This window comes from Monodelphis domestica, chromosome 5 (genome assembly GCF_027887165.1).
Source record: "Monodelphis domestica isolate mMonDom1 chromosome 5, mMonDom1.pri, whole genome shotgun sequence".
Taxonomy (NCBI): Eukaryota; Metazoa; Chordata; class Mammalia; order Didelphimorphia; family Didelphidae; genus Monodelphis; species Monodelphis domestica.
In genome coordinates this window covers 257362524-257380286 of record NC_077231.1, presented here as the reverse complement: position 1 = coordinate 257380286, position 17763 = coordinate 257362524, and the positions used below count along the sequence as shown (strand labels likewise).

The following is a 17763-nucleotide window of genomic DNA, read 5'->3' as shown; positions in this document are numbered from 1 at the left end:
CACTCCCCTGAATCTCCCAAAACATCTCTGATTGGTAAACAGCCACAGAGAAGATGGACTTAGACCTCCCCAACCTCATCACTTCATCACAAGAAGAGGCAGGTCTGAGGAGGATGCTAGCAACTCTCTTCCTTCCCATCACATGGTTTGGTCAACATGACTGGTAGCTGCTTAATTTAATCATTCAAGTGGTCAAGTGGCTGTTCAGTCCTTCCTCAAATCCTCTTATACTCAAAAGAGTCTCAACAAGAGGGAGAACCCAACCCAGTTTCATGGCTTGTTTCAGTTTTTAAATCAAATTGTTCTTTGGGGGCCAAATGGGGAAATTATTTCAAAAAATGTATCCAAATTTAATATTAATTTTCTATACAATGGACCATAAAAATGGCAGAAGTGGGCTCTGTGGAGTGTTTAAAGCTTAGTAAAACATCAAAAAAGTCAAGATCATCCACTGCAACCCAAGCCATCACTAATCATCTTGACTTTTGTTTTGCCACTAGTCTTAGATAACCTTGGAAAAAAGAGTGAATCTGTGACTTTGTGCAGTTCTGTTTCACTTAAATCTAATTTATTCATGAGTCCAAAGACATCACCAGTGATATCATTTGGTCCCCTTTGAGTATGAAGGACAACCAGCCAATAGCTGAACAAATGATGTTATATTAATATATTATGTTATAGGAAATGATGAGATGATGTCAGAGAAACCTGGAAAGACTTACATGAATTGATGTAAAATGGGAAGAATAACTTATGCTATAATGATTACATTATTAAAAATTTTTGGAAGATTTAAGAACCCTGATCATTGCAATAACCAACTATGACCCCAGAGAACCAGTGATGACAAATGATAACCCAGGGGAATGGACTTAATATAGAGAAAGAGAAAGAAGTTTTTAGATATGGTCAATGTATGTATGGTTTGTTTAACAAGGCATTTTGTAAGAGAATTTTTTTCTTTTTTTCCGGTAAGAGAGTGAGGTCAGTGGAATAGAAATAAATACTTCACAATTTTTAAGAAGAAAAGAAAAAAATAAAAACAAGGGAAAATGAAAAGATACTAGAAACAAAATAAAAAATTAAGGAATCCCAATGAAAGGCTATAAAGTTGTCTTAAACTCTATTTTAGTTTATAGAATTCAATAATATTGATTACAGAAAGATATCCTGAATTATATGACATGCTTTCATTGAATTCGAATGTCCTAATATTGAATGTGCTTAAATGTAATTTAATGACTAGATTAGTATAATTGGAAATATACTACGTTAAGAAATTACATTTTAATATTAAAAATACAATTTTAAAACTATGTTCTATGTTGAAATTATAAACAAGATGATTTCAGAAAAAGCTCAAAAGATCTGTATGAACTGAATCAGAATGAAATAAGCAGAACTAGGAGAACATTATACACAGAAACAGCAATATTGTACAATGATTGTGAAAAGTTGGCTACTCTCAGCAATACATTGATTAGGGACAAACCTAGAAGACTTATTTATGACTGGGCTTGTTATCTCCAGGGAAAGAACTGTTGGAGTTGGATGGATCAGATCAAAACAGACTATCTTTCACTTCTGTGAATTTATGGTTTTATTTTGAGGTTTTGCTTTTGTGTGAGTGTGCCCTTACAATGATGGCCATAGTGGAAGTGTATTTGCATGATAATAAAAAATTTTTAAAACAATCTTATATCAACTGATGACTACTTGCAAACTTTATGCAACTGTCCAGAACAGCACCTAGCAGAAAAGTTCAGATGGTTCTCTATATAATCAATATGATAGAGACATGTATTTTTACTCATTTATTATAACCCAAATATTCTTGGGAGTAAGAGAAAAGAAAAGGTCCTTGTGTGAGGAAGTTTGGAGCTAGGTGAAGATTACTAGTAACTTTCACCCAATTTTAATAGGTAATTGGTAACTGATAATTATTTTTTAAATTTATATATAATTTGATAGATAGAGCTAGCTTCAGGAAGGATGTGAGTTCAGGTCTTTCCCCTTGTATATTGTAGAAAATTGGACATGACAATTCTCTGGTGGTTCAGGCAAACATCTGATGCTATAAATTGCAGGCAAGCTCCTTAACATCAAGGACTGTCTTTTGCCTCTTTTTATATTTTCAGGGCTTAGCACAATGCCTGGCACATGATAGGTATTTAATAAATGTTTACTGAATGAATGAAGAAATCTGGATCAATCATTTTCTCATCAGAAATTCCAATCAGAAATGATATCGCAGGGTTGATCCCCTCCTCCCAAAAAATGTTTAACTGTAAGGCTGCCCAGAAGCTGCAACAGAAGCCACCAGGGGATGAGTCTACTTTTGTGGGAGGAATAATGCTCTTAGCCTCAAAACAGCCTTGTTTTGTTGGCTTTTCTCACCTGAAATCATGAGGAGGCAGCCAAAGGCAATGAAAACCCAGGAGAGACACAGCAGTATTAGTTTTCTGACCATGAAAGGAAACAGAATTTCCCAATGGAATTATGTTTCAGGCTTCATTTGCACAGCTAAGTCTGCTGAAGAGAAACATCTATGAAGTTCAGTAAGATGATGGACTTCTCTCAACGAATCACTAAAATGGAGTCAGGGAACTTTTAGATCAAAACAAGTTGAGTTTCCCAGCCTAAGCCCCAGTTCAGAGAGGATTGAAACAGTCTTTGTTTTGATTGGTTAAAAGGCTATAGAATATGCAAATAGGATTGAAACAGCCCTTGTTTTGATTGGTTAAAAAGATATAGGTTATGCAGAGAGGACTGAAACAATCCTTGTTTTAATTGGTTAAAAAGCTATAGAATATGCAGATAGGATCGAAACAGTCCTTGTTTTGATTGGTTAAAACCACTTGAATATAAAACAGATAATTGTTTTTGTAAATTGCATGTTCAGATTAGCTAGCTTTCCAGATAAAACAGTAACTCTCAAGTAATCAGCCAATGCTTGCTGGATGTAGCACTTGTAGCACTGGCTCCAGAGTTTCTCCAGAGGAAGAAGAGACTTTGACACGGACTCCAAAATCAAGATTCTTTTAAGTAGGTGGTTGTTTCTCTCAGAAGCTATTGACACGGCCCACAAAAAGGCTCTTGTTCAAGGTACAAGCCTATAAGTATTGCCACGTGCTGAGACCCAAAGAAAGTCAAAGTATGTCATCCCAGATGCTCATCACAAGGTCCCCTATGCAAAGGAGCTCAGTTTTCTTTCCTTTTTATGTCAATGGCATTTTCCTCTTAATCAGCTTGAACCCACCAGACAGAAAGTAAATTGGCAAATTTTCAATCCAAATGTTTACACATTGGAAATTGACAAACTACAAAATGTCTTGATTTACTATTTTGTTGTTGGCTAGATTTAAGAAAATGTTAATAATTCAAAGGAAACTTAAAAGTGTTTCATGAATGTATCCCCCCCCGCCAGAGATGACTATTAAAATATTTCCCAGAACATCTCTGCCTTTATGTCTGATACATAAAACAAATTACTTTTTGACAACTAAAATGATCCCCAAATGGAATAAGATACCTAATAGGCAGTGAGTTCCCTATAACTGGAAAGGTTCAAACAAAGCTTGGTTTATGTCTACCCCTCCAAAAAAAATCAGGAATATTGTAGTGAGAATTCCAGTACAAGGTGGGAGGTTGGATTAGACTAACTGTTAAGTTTCTTCCAACTCTGTGAATGAAAATTCCTGTAACCTAACCCTATTTTGTATTTTCTCAGGATTTCATAAGGCAGTGCTGTGGAATTTGACTGTGGCTGAAACAGTCTGGAATAGTAAGATCCACATCCACCTTGAGGTTTGATTATTTCCTCTTAAAAGATAATGCTTGCAATTTGGCTATCAGTCATGTCAACTCAGGTAGCCTAAGCTTTAGGAGACTGAGGTCAATGAGGGGGATATGACTATTTTATTAGGAAGCGAACCACAGACTTTCTCATACAGATTTGGTTTTAAATAAAAAAAGCAAATATGTAATTAAGCACTAAGGAGTCAAAGATTTTTTTTAGTTTGTTTTGCTTTGTTTAGTTTTGTTTTGGGGGCATCCAGGAGTATAGAGGACAGAATACCAGGCGTGGAATTAATAAAACCTACATTCAAATCAGATATTTACTCATGGTGTAACCATGAGCAAGACAATGATACCCTCAGCTTTAGTGTCTTTGTGAAATGGGGAAAATAGTATCTGCTTTGAAGGAAGCAGCTAGGCATCCCAATGGAGTAGAAAGCTGGACCTGGAGACAGGAAGAATTAATTTCAAATCAGACCTCTGATGTGTACTGGCTGTGTGACCCCTTGGCAAGTCACTTTATCATGGTCTGTCTCAGTTTCCTCATCTATAAAATGGGATAATAATAGCACCTACCTCACAGAGATAATTTATATAAAGCATTTAGGACAGTGCATGGCATAGAGTAAGCACTTAATAATTATGTTCTTTACCCTTTTCCCCATTCTCTCTGTCTCACAGAGTGGGGAAGACCAAATGAAATTATACATACATACACATATATAAAATACGTACTATATACAACATATACTATATATGTGTATGTGTATATAAAATATAGATACATACATATATATATGTATATATACATATATCACTTTGAAAACCTTAATAGTATACAAATAGTACCTATCATTGTGAAAGGAACAAGCCAGATACTGACATTCTAAGATTTCTCTGTTCTGGTTATAAGCCAAATATTTTTTTGCAAGAGACCTTCAAAAATTGCACCAGGGACCATTGTACCGTGTCAGGGGCCAGAACCCAAATGACCTATAGTTTATACTTATATCCTGAAGTCTTAACTATAAGTAAACATGTAATACAGACATGAAAGACACTCTGATTACTACAGAAATCAATTCAATATATTTCTTGACTAATCTAAAGTTAAGATCCAGAATCACAGGGTTTGGGGCTTGGATTTTGTTTTGTCGTTGTTGTCTTGTTGGGGTTTTTTGGCCTGCATAGTGACAACACATGCCATGACAACTGAAAGCATATGTTTCCACTGCTACTTTTAATCAAGAACAACCCTATTTTTTTAAGGGAAGGTTTCTTTTTATTTCTTTTTGGTCCTAAAAAACTAAAGAAATGAATGGAAATTATTTCCAGTTTTGAATGTCCTGAAAATAAATTTTTTTCTTTAAAAGATGTTTTTCATGGTTAAAAATTCACATTATTCTTCAGAACATCTGATTGATTGTTCAGGTTAAAGTAAAGCAAACTGGTCCCTCTACAAAATGGCTAGGGATTAATTTGTCAAGGAGAGAAAAAATGTAGAGAAAACTTAAACAAAAAACTTTGCTTTCCATCTTAGAATCAATATTAAGTATTGATGCCAAGACACAAAAGTGGTAAAGACTAGGCAATCTGTTATAAGTGACTTGTTAAGGGTCACACAACTGGGATGTGTCCAGGGTCACATTTGAACTCAGCACCTACCATGTTTACTTCTGGCTTTCTAACCACTGAGCAACCTGACTGCCCTGAGAAAACAATTTTAAGAAAAAGAGACATCAGAGACAATGGATAGAGCACCAGGCTGGAGGCAGGAGGACCTGGATTCAAATTCAGTCTCAGGCATTTCCTAGCTGTATAATCCTGGATGTCATTTAGCCCTCATTGCTCCTCTGCCTTAGAACCAATACATAGTATTGATTCTAAGAAAAAAGGAAAGGGTTTTTTTTTTTTTAAAGAAAAGAAAAGCATGTTGGAGTGGGGAGAGAAATACAGGATCTTCCAAACAGATGTCTATTTTTCAAGGGCCAGCCTAGCAAACTACAAAGAGTATCATCATCATCATCATCATCATCATCATCATCATCATCAGGCTAGCCATATGCCATGGCAACCCACAAAACAAAATGCAAGATGGCAACTCAGCCTAGTAACAGCCTCCTTCCACTTTGGCATCAATGGTGGCGAGCAGGAAGAATCACACCATTTGTAGACTATCTACAGAGATTACCAGCAATACAATGTAAATGTAAGATCCATGTCCGGCGAATGATGAGTTGAAATGCTCCTGGAGGAATGACGTCATCTTGAAATGCTTCCTAGAATGACAGAAATGTAATTTCCTAGAGGAAAAGAACTGTTTCACTTTTGGCTTTATATTCGAAGTACCAGCACAATGCCTGGCACATTGTAGACACGAAATGATTGTTAATTAATTGAAATGAAGCCAAATGACAAGAAGTTGCCACTAAATGGAAAGATGGTTCATATGTTCTCCTTAGACAGGCCCATCAAGGAGCTGTCAGAATTGTTTTTTTCATGTTTCCAAAGGAAGGAAAGAAATATTTTGTGCGACATTTGGTTAACTTTAAAGTGCTCGGGGAAAGCAAATGCAAAAACCCACAATGTCAAAAATAACAGCTAATGTGCCAACAACTGTTTCAAGAGATGAAGAGATGGGGAAGTTCTATGGAAAACTTACCCAGACCCTCAACGTTCAAGCAGCATATTATTTTAATGTTCCAGGATCTCGATGCAAAGTTAAGTGTTGGAGAACACAATGACAATGTGTTATTAAAGATGGCTCAGGGGAAATACATGAGATTGTTCGAAGGCTAGTAGACTACATAGAAACCTCGTGCATTTCTGTCATGAATAGTTTCTTCAAAGAGAGAGAGGCAAGAGGTAGAGAATAAGGCAAGAACCAACTAATAGCAAAGATGAACTGTGTATGGTCAGGCAGATAGGAAAGAGGCTGGCTACTTGTGTGAGCATGATCTATAAAAATCTGTAAAGTCAGGCAATTGGCTGGTGGGGGCACAAAGCACAGTCAATACCAAGTTAGAAGGAAGAATCAAAATTGAGAAGATGTTTACGACAATTGAAGCAATGTGACTTATTTAAAGAAACAGTAGATATTTTTAAATGATTAGATAAAAGAAAAGATATCCATAGAAATTGTCATCGTTTCCTAAGATCTTGGCAACTGGTCCCATCACTTCCTGGCAAATAGAGGGAGAAAAAATAGAAGCAGCGCCCTATATTATATTTTGGGGGGCATAAAGATTACTGCAGACAGTTACTACAGCCATGAAATTAAAAGATGCTTGCTCCTTGGAAGGTGAGCTACAGCAAATCTGGACAGCATACTAAAAAGCAGAGATATCACCATGGTACCAAAGGTCTATATAGTCAAAGCTACAGTTTTTTCAAAAGTATTATATGACGATGAGAGTTGGATTATAAAGAAAGCTGAGAGCAGCAGAATCAATGCTTTCAAATTGTGATGAGGAGGGGGCAACTAAGTGGCTCAGTGGATTGAGAGCCATGTCTAGAGTTGGGAGGTCCTGAATTCACATTTGACCTTAGACACGTCCTAGCTGGATGACCCTAAGCAAGTCATTTAACCCTCATTGCTTAGCCCTTACCAGTCTTCTGCCTTGGAGCCAAAATACAGTATTTATTCTAAGATGAAAGGTAAGGATTAAAAAAGAATTGTGGTGCTGGAGAAGGCTTTTGAGTGTCCCTTGGACAGTAAGGAAATGAAATCACCCAATACTTAAAAGAAAATAATTCAGACTTCACTAGACAGTGAAATACTGGAACTGAAGCTTAAGTACTTTGGCCTCATAAAGAGAAGGCAGGACTCACAAAAGCAGAAGGGGATAGCAGAGAAGCAAATGGATAGATAGTGTCATGGAAACAATGAACATGAACTTGGATGGACTTCAAGAGATAGTAAAGGACAGAAGGACCTGGCAGGCTATGGTCCCCAGGGTCATGACAACAACGTGAAAACGGAACAGATAGACTTTCACAGAAGACCACAATTATGATCCTATAATTGACTGAAAAATGTAGAAAACCTAAGATCTCACTTCTTTATTGTTAACTAAAAAAATGGACCCAACAGAGAAATAAAACTGCCTTAAAGGCTCTTTTTTCAATAAGGTGTTTATCACGCATATGTCAAATGATACAATATTCTTTGAAAAACCTATCAAGCTATTGCTATGTCAATGACCATCTGATAATTAATATCAGTTGAGATTTGGTATTTGCCACTGTTGTGGAGGATGTCCAAGCCACAGCTAAATGGAAGAATTTCTTTCATCATCATCATCATCATCATCATCATCATCATCAATAACTGTAATCTGACTACATACAATATGTAAAAATATAATTATATATATAATAATGAATAAAAATTTAAAGAATAAAAAATAGAGAAATTCTTTAAAATGAGGTGCTCCAGATCCTTCTGTTTATAGTTGCTATTGTAATGATTGCATCTAGACCCAGAATCTCCAAGAACTTTTTTAAATTTTAATTTAAAGACTGCATGTCAATATAATTTTTCATAATCATTTTTCTGATATTTTGACATCCATGTCCTCTTTCTCCTTCCCTCTCTTCTACTCTCCCTAAGCTGGCATACAATATATACTCCCATCTTTATTATGTTGTGAAAAAGACACATATCACTTATACTAGAGAAAAATTCATAAAAGAAATAAAATGAAGAATGGTATTGAGAAGATTTATTTTTTATATATACTGAATTCTTATAACTGACTTGTGAATTAGAAATTCCAATCAGTTCTTTGACCTCTGTACTCTTTCCTTTGTTCTTGCAAATCCAAGGAATGTTTCATGGTTAGCACAAAAGGGAGATAATAAAACTCTTACTCTGGGTTATGCAACTCCTCACCATTCCCCAGGAGATGGAGAGGGGTTGATAGACAACCTCTTCATTGACTATTTGTCAATTTGAGATGTCTTAGGATGTCCAAAGGAGTGACTGAATATTAAGCTCCCAAATTATATTCATGGAACTTCATGAAAGAATTTGATGATTATCAAGATTCTCAGAGAACACTAATTTATTGGTTAACATTTTTACCCAGAAACCAGGCTTTCAAAAAATTTCAATTGTCACAGTATGGTTCAATCTGAATTTAGATTCCATCAGTTCCTTCTGTCACAGTGTGAAGCCTTTTTTTGTCATGAGTCCCTTGGAGTTGTCTTGGATCCTTGTATTGCTGATAATAGTTGTCATTCACAGTTGATCATCATATGTTATTGCTGTTACTATGTATAACGTTCTCATGGTTCTACTTACTACACTTTGCATCATTTCACATCCTGTTCATCATTTCTTATAGCACAATAATATTCTATTACAATTTTATACCACAATTTGTTCATCCATTCCCCAATTGATGGACATCCCTTCAGTTTCTAGTTCTTTGCCAGTCCCAAAAGAACTGCTTTTAGCAACCAAGATGGCAGGTAAAGAACAATGAACTTGCCCAAACCATTACACACACACACACACACACACACACACACACACACACACACCTCAACACAAATTCTAAAGCAGCAGAGCCAACAAAAGATGGAGAGAAGAAGAATTTCACCTAAAAATTCTTTTTAAAAAATGAAATTTATAGTCATTTGAAAGAGTTTCATCTATCTTCCCAACCCAACTTTATACATAATGAATGGATGAAGAATGCCTGTTGTCAAGACAGTTGTAGCACTGTAGAGCAATGCGGAGCTAGCCCATCAACACAAAAACCTCAAATAGATCTTGGGCAAGGATGTTACTCTGTGTCTGAAACTAAAATGTGGACCAGATTGTCTTTTGTTAAAATTTCTCAATGCTTTTAATGGCCCCAAGCTTCTCTCCAAAACAAAGGCTCCCATTTTAACATGAATATCCTTCTGATGATGCTCCACACCTAGAAACCAGGAAATTAACAGAGTCTCTCAATAATTCAGGTTGAAGTTTGATCAAAGGGCAATAGAGAGGAGTATATTGTGGATAGGCTATATCACATTATCCACAATGAGCAGCAACGTAAGGATGTCATAGAGAGAAGCATGATCAGAAAAGAGCTAAGCACGTGGCAAGATGCCAACCAACAGCCTGAATACCCTGTTTATATCGACACTGTGTCTTAGAGGAAGGCCCCAATACATCAGGTATACCCTAATGGAGGATATTATGAGAGTCTATGGATATAAATCTCACAGCTTCTGGCATGCATCTTGGAGGGATTACCCACACTGATGAGATCAAACACCCATCAAAGTATTATTTAATCCAGTCCAAAGAGCAAACAATACAATGACACTTTCAGAGACAAAAAACCAACTTTGTCAAAAAGGATCCAAATAAATGCTCCCAATTTCTTAAACTCTAAATATATTTCAGAACCTAAAAGTATTTCAATAGATATATTTCCATGGCAATTAGTTTATAAAAGCTATCTAGTAGCTTTGCAGTATTTGCATTATTGTTGTTTTACTTAAACAGTGAACTCCAGTCCAACTAGTATATACCAAGAAATATGCCTCTTCTGTGGAAGATGCCCTCCAAAGATGGGACATGAGTGTGATAAACACTGGGCTTGAAGTCAGAGCATCTGGATTCTGGCTCTAACCACCATAACACTAACTATATGACTGGGAGCAAGTCCTTTAAGCAACCTGACCCTGAATTTCATTCTCTATCAGATAGAGATAATAATATTTACATTACTGGTACCACACGGTTGCCATGGCAAAAGTGTTTTGTAAACTGTGAAGAACACTTCATAAGGTTTTAGAACACTCTGCTGTCGTTATAATGTAGTAGAGAAACAGAGAATACAAGAATCTCCAGAGAACTAAAAATGAGTATCACAATGAGGGCAAAATGGAGAGACAAGTGGTAGGTATGAGTAGGTGTCAACATATAACCAATGAGAAACTTTGAAGAACATAAGAACAAGAATAAAGGATGACATCCAGAGAAGATGGGGAAGTTAGGTAGCCCAGGATTTAGTTTTAAATCTGGGCTCATTATATTTCCTAGCTATGTGACCCTGAGCAAGCCATTTAACCCTACTTGTATAGCCTTTACTGTTCTTCTGTCTTAGAACCAATGGCTCCAAGGCAGAAGATGAGTGTTTGGGTTTTTGGTTTTTTTTTTTTAAGAGAGAAGACAGAAATGTTATGAGCCAGATACAAAGGATATCAGGCAGACAGTCAGAGATGGTATTCCTGAGATACCAGGAGAAAGAAGAAAGGCTTTCAGCCTCTTAGGTGGAACCACTATAGCAAATTTATGGAAGGATATGGGCAAAAGTTGGGTAACATGGAATGGCAATATGCTACACTGATGAGAACTTCCAACAGATAGACTAATATATCCATTTGAACACCTAAATAATTGAGAATAAGTGTCTATGATTCTGAATTATTATTATTTATGACATGGCTTTTGTCCTTAAAGGCCTTATAGTATGAGGGACTAAAAGAAAGTATTAAGAAGGAGAATCTAAAGCAGAAAGGAAAAAAAAAACTTTAAATCTTTCTTAAAGGTTATTTTACTCAAAAACTTTTCTGGATACCATAAGACACAGACATTCCATATTACCCAGATTCTGAAGGTAAAAAGAAAATGTGAAAATAACTATAATTACAAATGTTTATCATTTTTCATGCTTTAACAGTACTACTACCAAGGTTTTTTTTTTTTTAATTTGTTTCTGTTTTTTTAAGTTATGGAATAAATCTCCATTTGAATTAAATGCATGTTATTGAAGAGGTAAGGCAACTTTATAAATTCTTAACAGAAAAACGAACATAAATAATAAACCATCAGACACAACATGCCTGTTTTGACAAATTTCTTGAAAATGTTGGTGATCTTTCTCGTAAAAATGAGACAAGATCTTTATGTATGTCACTTTGCCTTTCATAGTCAATTTCCTCTGCTTCCTTTTTTAAATACTTAAATATAAAACTTTATATTATTACCAAATATTTTATTACATCATTCTACAAATTGTACCCTAAAGTACTCTAGTTCTCTACAGAATTTTTCTTGGGAGATTAGAATTTAAAATTATGACCTGAAGACAGCGTGGTACAGAAGCACTTAGAACCCACAGAGCATGCATGGTAGGGTTTCTGGGTAGCTTACTGAGTTGGCTTCTAGTAGAAATGGGAATCATGAACATCTAGTTAGAGAAAATTCAGGAAATTTGGTCACTTTTGACCCTAAAATTTAAAGAGCAGCTCTCAAAATCCACAACCAAGCAAACAATCACAGTAGTTGCTCTGTGCATCAATGAATTCTTTGAGGGCTCAAATCTTACAACATAGAATAAATTATTCTGAACTCAAACAGTGACCTGGGAATCCAGAAACATGCCAGTCTTGTTGTGTCAACCTTGCCCAGGATCATTGGTTTTGATATTCCCAAAGCACAGGATTGACAGGAAAACAAATTTTATAGACTCATACTTGGTTACGTGGGCTTAACCTTAAGACACAGCCAAAGGGAATTACCACCATTAGACTATCATTGTCTAGCTATAAAGCATCCTTTTGGGTTCTAGTTCTGGCTGTGATTTATAAAAATCCCTGCTGTGCTACAAGTCAGCCACATTCTATCGCAGTCATGTGGTTTCGCGATCAAGTAACAAATTTCCCCATATGTCTGTCTCCAAGGGGGGGCCCGACACCCATTTGCAAATTCAAAGTCTGTAAACAATTGTAGTCAAAAACCAGAAGCAATTTAGACTAGATTTCTACAAAATGAAGTCCTTTAAAATAAATCTATTAGTATTAATTAGTTGAATTCATAACCTAAATTTTCACAATCATAAAACTGTTTCATGAATTTTCCTAATTTTAAAGGGGGAAGGGGAATTCAAATCAGTGGATAGTTGAAGTATTTAAAATTTAGAGATATGAAGCTTTTTTTCAGAATCAAATAGATTTGAAAAGTTGCACAGTATAAAATAAGCCCACACAAATCATCAGCATTTCTATATATTTTCAACAAAATTCAGAAGCAGGAGTTAGAAAGAGAAACTCCATTTAATGTCACGCTAGACAATATAAAACCTTTAGAAATCTATCTGCCAAGACAAACACAGAAACCGTATGAAAACAACCACAAAACACTTTACACACAATTAAAACTGGATCTAAATAACTGGAAAAACATTAATTGCTCCTGGGTAGAACGAGCTAATATAATAAAAATGACAAATCTACACAAAGTAATCTATTTATTCAATGCTATACTTATCAAACTACCAAGAAAATTTTTTATAGAATTAGAAAAACTTATAACAAAGTTCATTTGGAAGAAGAAAAGATCAAGAATATCAAGGGAGATAATGGAAAAAAATAGGAAGGATGAGGGCCTAGCAATACCAGATCTTAAACTGTACTAAAAAGCAGTGGTCATCAAAACAATCTGGTACTGGCTAAGAGACAAAAGGGTGGATCATTGGAATAGGCTAGGGGTAAATGACTTTAGCAAACTAGTATTAAATAAACCCAAAGATCCCAGCTTTTGGGACAAGAACTCACTATTTGACAAAAACTGCTGTGAAAAATGGAAAACAGTATCCTATACCAAGATAAAGTCAAAATGGATAAATGACTTAAATATAAAGAATGAAATCATAAATAAATTAAGTGAACATAAAATAGTATATCTGTCAGATCTGTGGGAAAGGAAGGAATTTAAGACCAAAGCAAGAAATAAAGAACATTACAAAATATAAAATGAATGACTTTTATTATATCAAATCAAAAGGCGTTTGTACAAAAAAAAAAAACAACAATGCAACCAAAATTAGAAGGAAAGTAACAAATTGAAAAAAATTATAACAAAAATCTAATAAAGGTTTAATTTCTCAAATATATAAGGAAATAAGTCAAATTTACAAAAAAAAAATAAGCCATTCCCCAATCAACAAATGGCCAAGGGAAATGAATGAGCATTTTTCACATGAAGAAATCAAAACTACCAATAATAACATGAAAAAGTGTTCTAAATCCCTCCTGATTAGAGAAATGAAAATCAAAACAACACTGAGGTACCACCTCACACCTAGCAGATTGTCCAATATGACAACAATGGAAAGTAATGAATGTTAGAGGGGATGTAGCAAAATTGTGGCACTAATGCATTGCTGGTGGAGTTGTGAATTGGTTCAACCTCTCTGGAGGGCAATTTGGAACTATGCCTAAAGTGCGCTAAGAGACTGCCTGCCCTTGATCCAGCCATAGCACTCACTGCTGGGTTTATACCCCAAAGAGATGATAAGGAAAAAGACCTGCACAAGAATATTCATAGCTGTGCTCTTTGTGGTGGCAAAAAAATTGAAAAATGAGGGGATGCCCTCCAATTGAGGAATGGCTGAACAAATTGTGGTATATGTTGGTGATGGAATACTATTGTGCTCAAAGGAATAATGATCTAGAGGAATTCCATGTGAACTGGAACATGGAACGTCCTCCAGGAATTGATGCAGAGTGAAAGGAGAAGAACCAGGAGAACATTGTACACAGAGACTGATACACTGTGGTACAATTGAATGTAACAGACTTTTCTACTAGTAGCAAGGCAATGATCCAGGACAATTCTGAAGGACTCATGAGAAACACTATCCACACCCAGGGGAAGAACTGTGGGAGTAGAAACACAGAAGAAAAATACATGATCAACCATGGGGTTTGATGGGGATATGATTAGGGTTTTGGTGTTAAAAGATTGCTCTACTACAAATATGAATAATATGTAAATAAATTTTGAACAAGGATACATGTATAAACCAGTAGAATTGCTTGTCAGCTCTGGGAGTGGAGAGGGAAGAAAGGAGGGAAAGAACATGAATCATGTAACCATGGAAAAAATATTCTAAATAAATTAAATAAATAAATAAAACAAAATAGATTTGAAAATATTTGAACCTAATATGTAGTCAATATATTCCAAAATTGTTTGATCTCCTCTTCCTGAGAAATGCTTGAGCAGCTCTACATCATTCTTAATGGGGAATGGATTTAAATGTATATCCCTGAAATTAACAACAACAAAAAAGCCTTCAGATCTGATACTTTAAAAGTATATTCTCTGAAAATAAATGAGAGATTTTACATTTTTCAGTTGGAGGTATCTTTCCTTTTGTAATATAAATTGTTGCTAACATACAGTTTATTCCATAGATATTGAGAGAATAAATAATTTATTTTGATGAAACACTGTAACTACTAGCTAAATTATTCTTCACATCCTAATTAGATTAACTAATTTTATAAAACTGAACAAAATCTGTATTGTTGTATTTTCATTAAATTTTGATAATATAGAAAGAAAATCTCATGGATTTTTGAAAAAATATAGTCATTTAACATTTTCAGAATTAGATAAAAAGTGATTAAAATGGCTTAACCATTTTACCAGTGAACTTAATATGTGCAAACAACTGAGTTGCTAAAGAAGTTTATCTCATTCAATAATGTGAAGTCATTATAAAATCATATTAGTTTAATTTCATCTAAATAAAAGTAAAGCATTAATTTATTTAGATTATGAGAACCTCAATTTTCTCTTTTGTTATAAAGAGATTGGATTAGATGATTCCTAAATGCCCCCCTCATATTTCTAAAATTGTTTTCTTTTAAGACTTTCATACTGTTTCTCACTTTTTCTATAACTTTTAAAAACTATTTGGGGGGGGGGGGGTCCTAAACTTTCTTCCCAAATTTTTCTTCCCCCGCACCAAACCCACTTACAAAGAGATGTATTTTAGAGAATTATTGAGCAGGTACATATCCAGTTGTTGCAGCAGAAGTGAAATTTCAATTTTAATATTATTTTCAGGATCTTCATCTTTTTTCATTTTATCTAAAAAACATACTATAAACATAATCTCTTCTCTTCCTTCCACTGTGCCATATCCTGGGCCCAAAATTTTCACAATAGGGTCTCTATTAGCTGCCAAAATACAAGCAAAATATCTTTTTGTTTAGCCACATATTTTCTGAATGTTAAGCTAAACATTACAATTTAGAATGAGGAAATCATCTAGACATTTGGTTCATAGGGGCACAAAATTATAGCTAAAAATTACCTTCAAGGCCATCTAGTGCTATGGTGTCGAACTCCAATAGAAATAGAACCCTGAGCTACATATTGACTTTGTTGTTCAGTCCTACCCAACACTTTCAGATTCTATTTGGTTTTGTCTAGAGTAATTTGCCATTTCCTTCTCCAGCTCATTTTTCAATGGGGAACCTGAGGCAACAGGGTTCAGTGACTTGCCCATGGTTAAACACCTACAAAGTGTCTGAAACCAAATCTGAACTCAGAAAGAGGAGTCTTTCTAACTCTAGATCCAGCCTTTTATCCACTGACCCAACTGGTTTCCCTACAAATAAATATTTTCTATATTGTAAAATCACAAATGAATATTATCTATATCATATTGTATTTGAAAATTTTTTGTTAAAGATTTCCAAATTACATTTTAATCTGGTTCCTGTTCCATTGTGAAATTTTGCTGACTTTATGACCAAGGAATTTGACACCTCTGATCTAGTTTAATCCCTCTGTTTTATAGTTGAAGAAACTGAGTTCTGCAGAGATTAAATAACTTGCTCAAGGTCACACAGATAGTAAGTAAAAAGAGCCAAGATATAAACCAAGATCCTCATGCTCCATATCCAGCAATCTTCCATTATACCATATTACCTCCCTCAATATTTATCTTGAATGAAAATAAATTGACTATTTCAAGAAGTAAAAATTAGTCTATAAATTAACTTTTGATGGAGAGACTTGGTTGTTAGTACTAAAAATAAATCGCGCATGCTTAAATATTAATACAATGCCTCTTTCTCAAGTCATATGCTCTCTCTTGCTTCCTCCTACGCTATGGCACATTTAGATTGTCTCAGCTCTCCTACTTACCTGTGCCCTCAAGAGCACCTTTGGAAAATGGAGCCAACAATGTCACATATACCTCAATGTTGATCATAGTATACCACCTCCCCAATTTATATCACAACCATCTCTTTTTTGATTTAGATAAAAAGTTATCCTACACTGTACATGTGTGATGTATATGTATTTTATATATATATATACACACACACACATATATATACACACACACACATATACACACACACACATATATATATACACACACATATATATATATATATATATATATATACACACACACACACACACACACATAGTCTCTCGGTAACCAAGGATGATGATTGTCTTTGTGCGTTTTCATCTATGGTGTATAGATGAGTGTGCACAAGGACACTTGTGTGTGAAGGAGATTTAAGGTTTCAAAACCAATAAACTCTAAATTTTGAAGAAGTCAAGGATCAGCTATCAGATGACTGAAAGAAATTTCCCCCCACCATATCTGCTTATAGAGGAGCAGTGGTAAGAGTACTGCTTATAGAATTAGACTTTAGTCTGGGAAAGCTATCAGATAAGTTAGAGAAAGGGATGATTGGATCCATGTTCAAGGGGCCACAATGAAAATATTGATGTTTAGAGGGAATTGGTATAAAAAACTGTTTCAGAAGAGAAAAAAACCTATAAGGGAAAACTTTTTCACAAACAATGAGAACCTAGGAAAGGAAAAGAAGACTTCTTAAAGAGGTAGATTCCCAGAGGAACAAGAAACTATTTAGTAGATTGAAGCTCACATTGCTAGAGAGATTTTAGCTTTGACATGAAAACAAGAGATTTACCTGGAGCCCAGGAAAAATGAACAAGTACTTGTTCTTAAGGGTAAAGAGAATGTGAATATTCTGAATATAAACCTGGTAAAACTTTTTATAAAGATATATCAGCTAACGGGGTAGCTAGGTGGCTCAATGGATTGAGAGCCAAGGTTGGGAGGTCCTGGGTTCAAATCAGACTGATACATCCTAGCTATGTGACCCTGGGCA

General features: G+C 35.0%; 1 protein-coding gene and 1 long non-coding RNA gene across 3 annotated transcripts in view; one reads left to right on the top strand and one right to left on the bottom strand.

Moving 5' to 3' along the window:
* Positions 1-17763, bottom strand: part of ODAD2 (outer dynein arm docking complex subunit 2) — a 216251-nt gene that overhangs the window by 184164 nt on the left and 14324 nt on the right. Inside the window, exon 1 of one of the 2 annotated variants that reach the window (XM_007504818.3) lies at positions 2398-2658. The exons of the other annotated variant lie outside the window; for it this stretch is intronic. The gene's annotated coding sequence lies outside the window, so the exon portion shown is untranslated. Of the gene's footprint in view, positions 1-2397; positions 2659-17763 lie in introns of those variants that run through there. 2 annotated transcript variants of the gene reach the window in all.
* LOC103102374 (uncharacterized) lies at positions 52-4000 on the top strand. The gene is made up of 2 exons (XR_473398.3): positions 52-3045; positions 3731-4000. It is a non-coding gene; the product is annotated as an uncharacterized LOC103102374 (long non-coding RNA).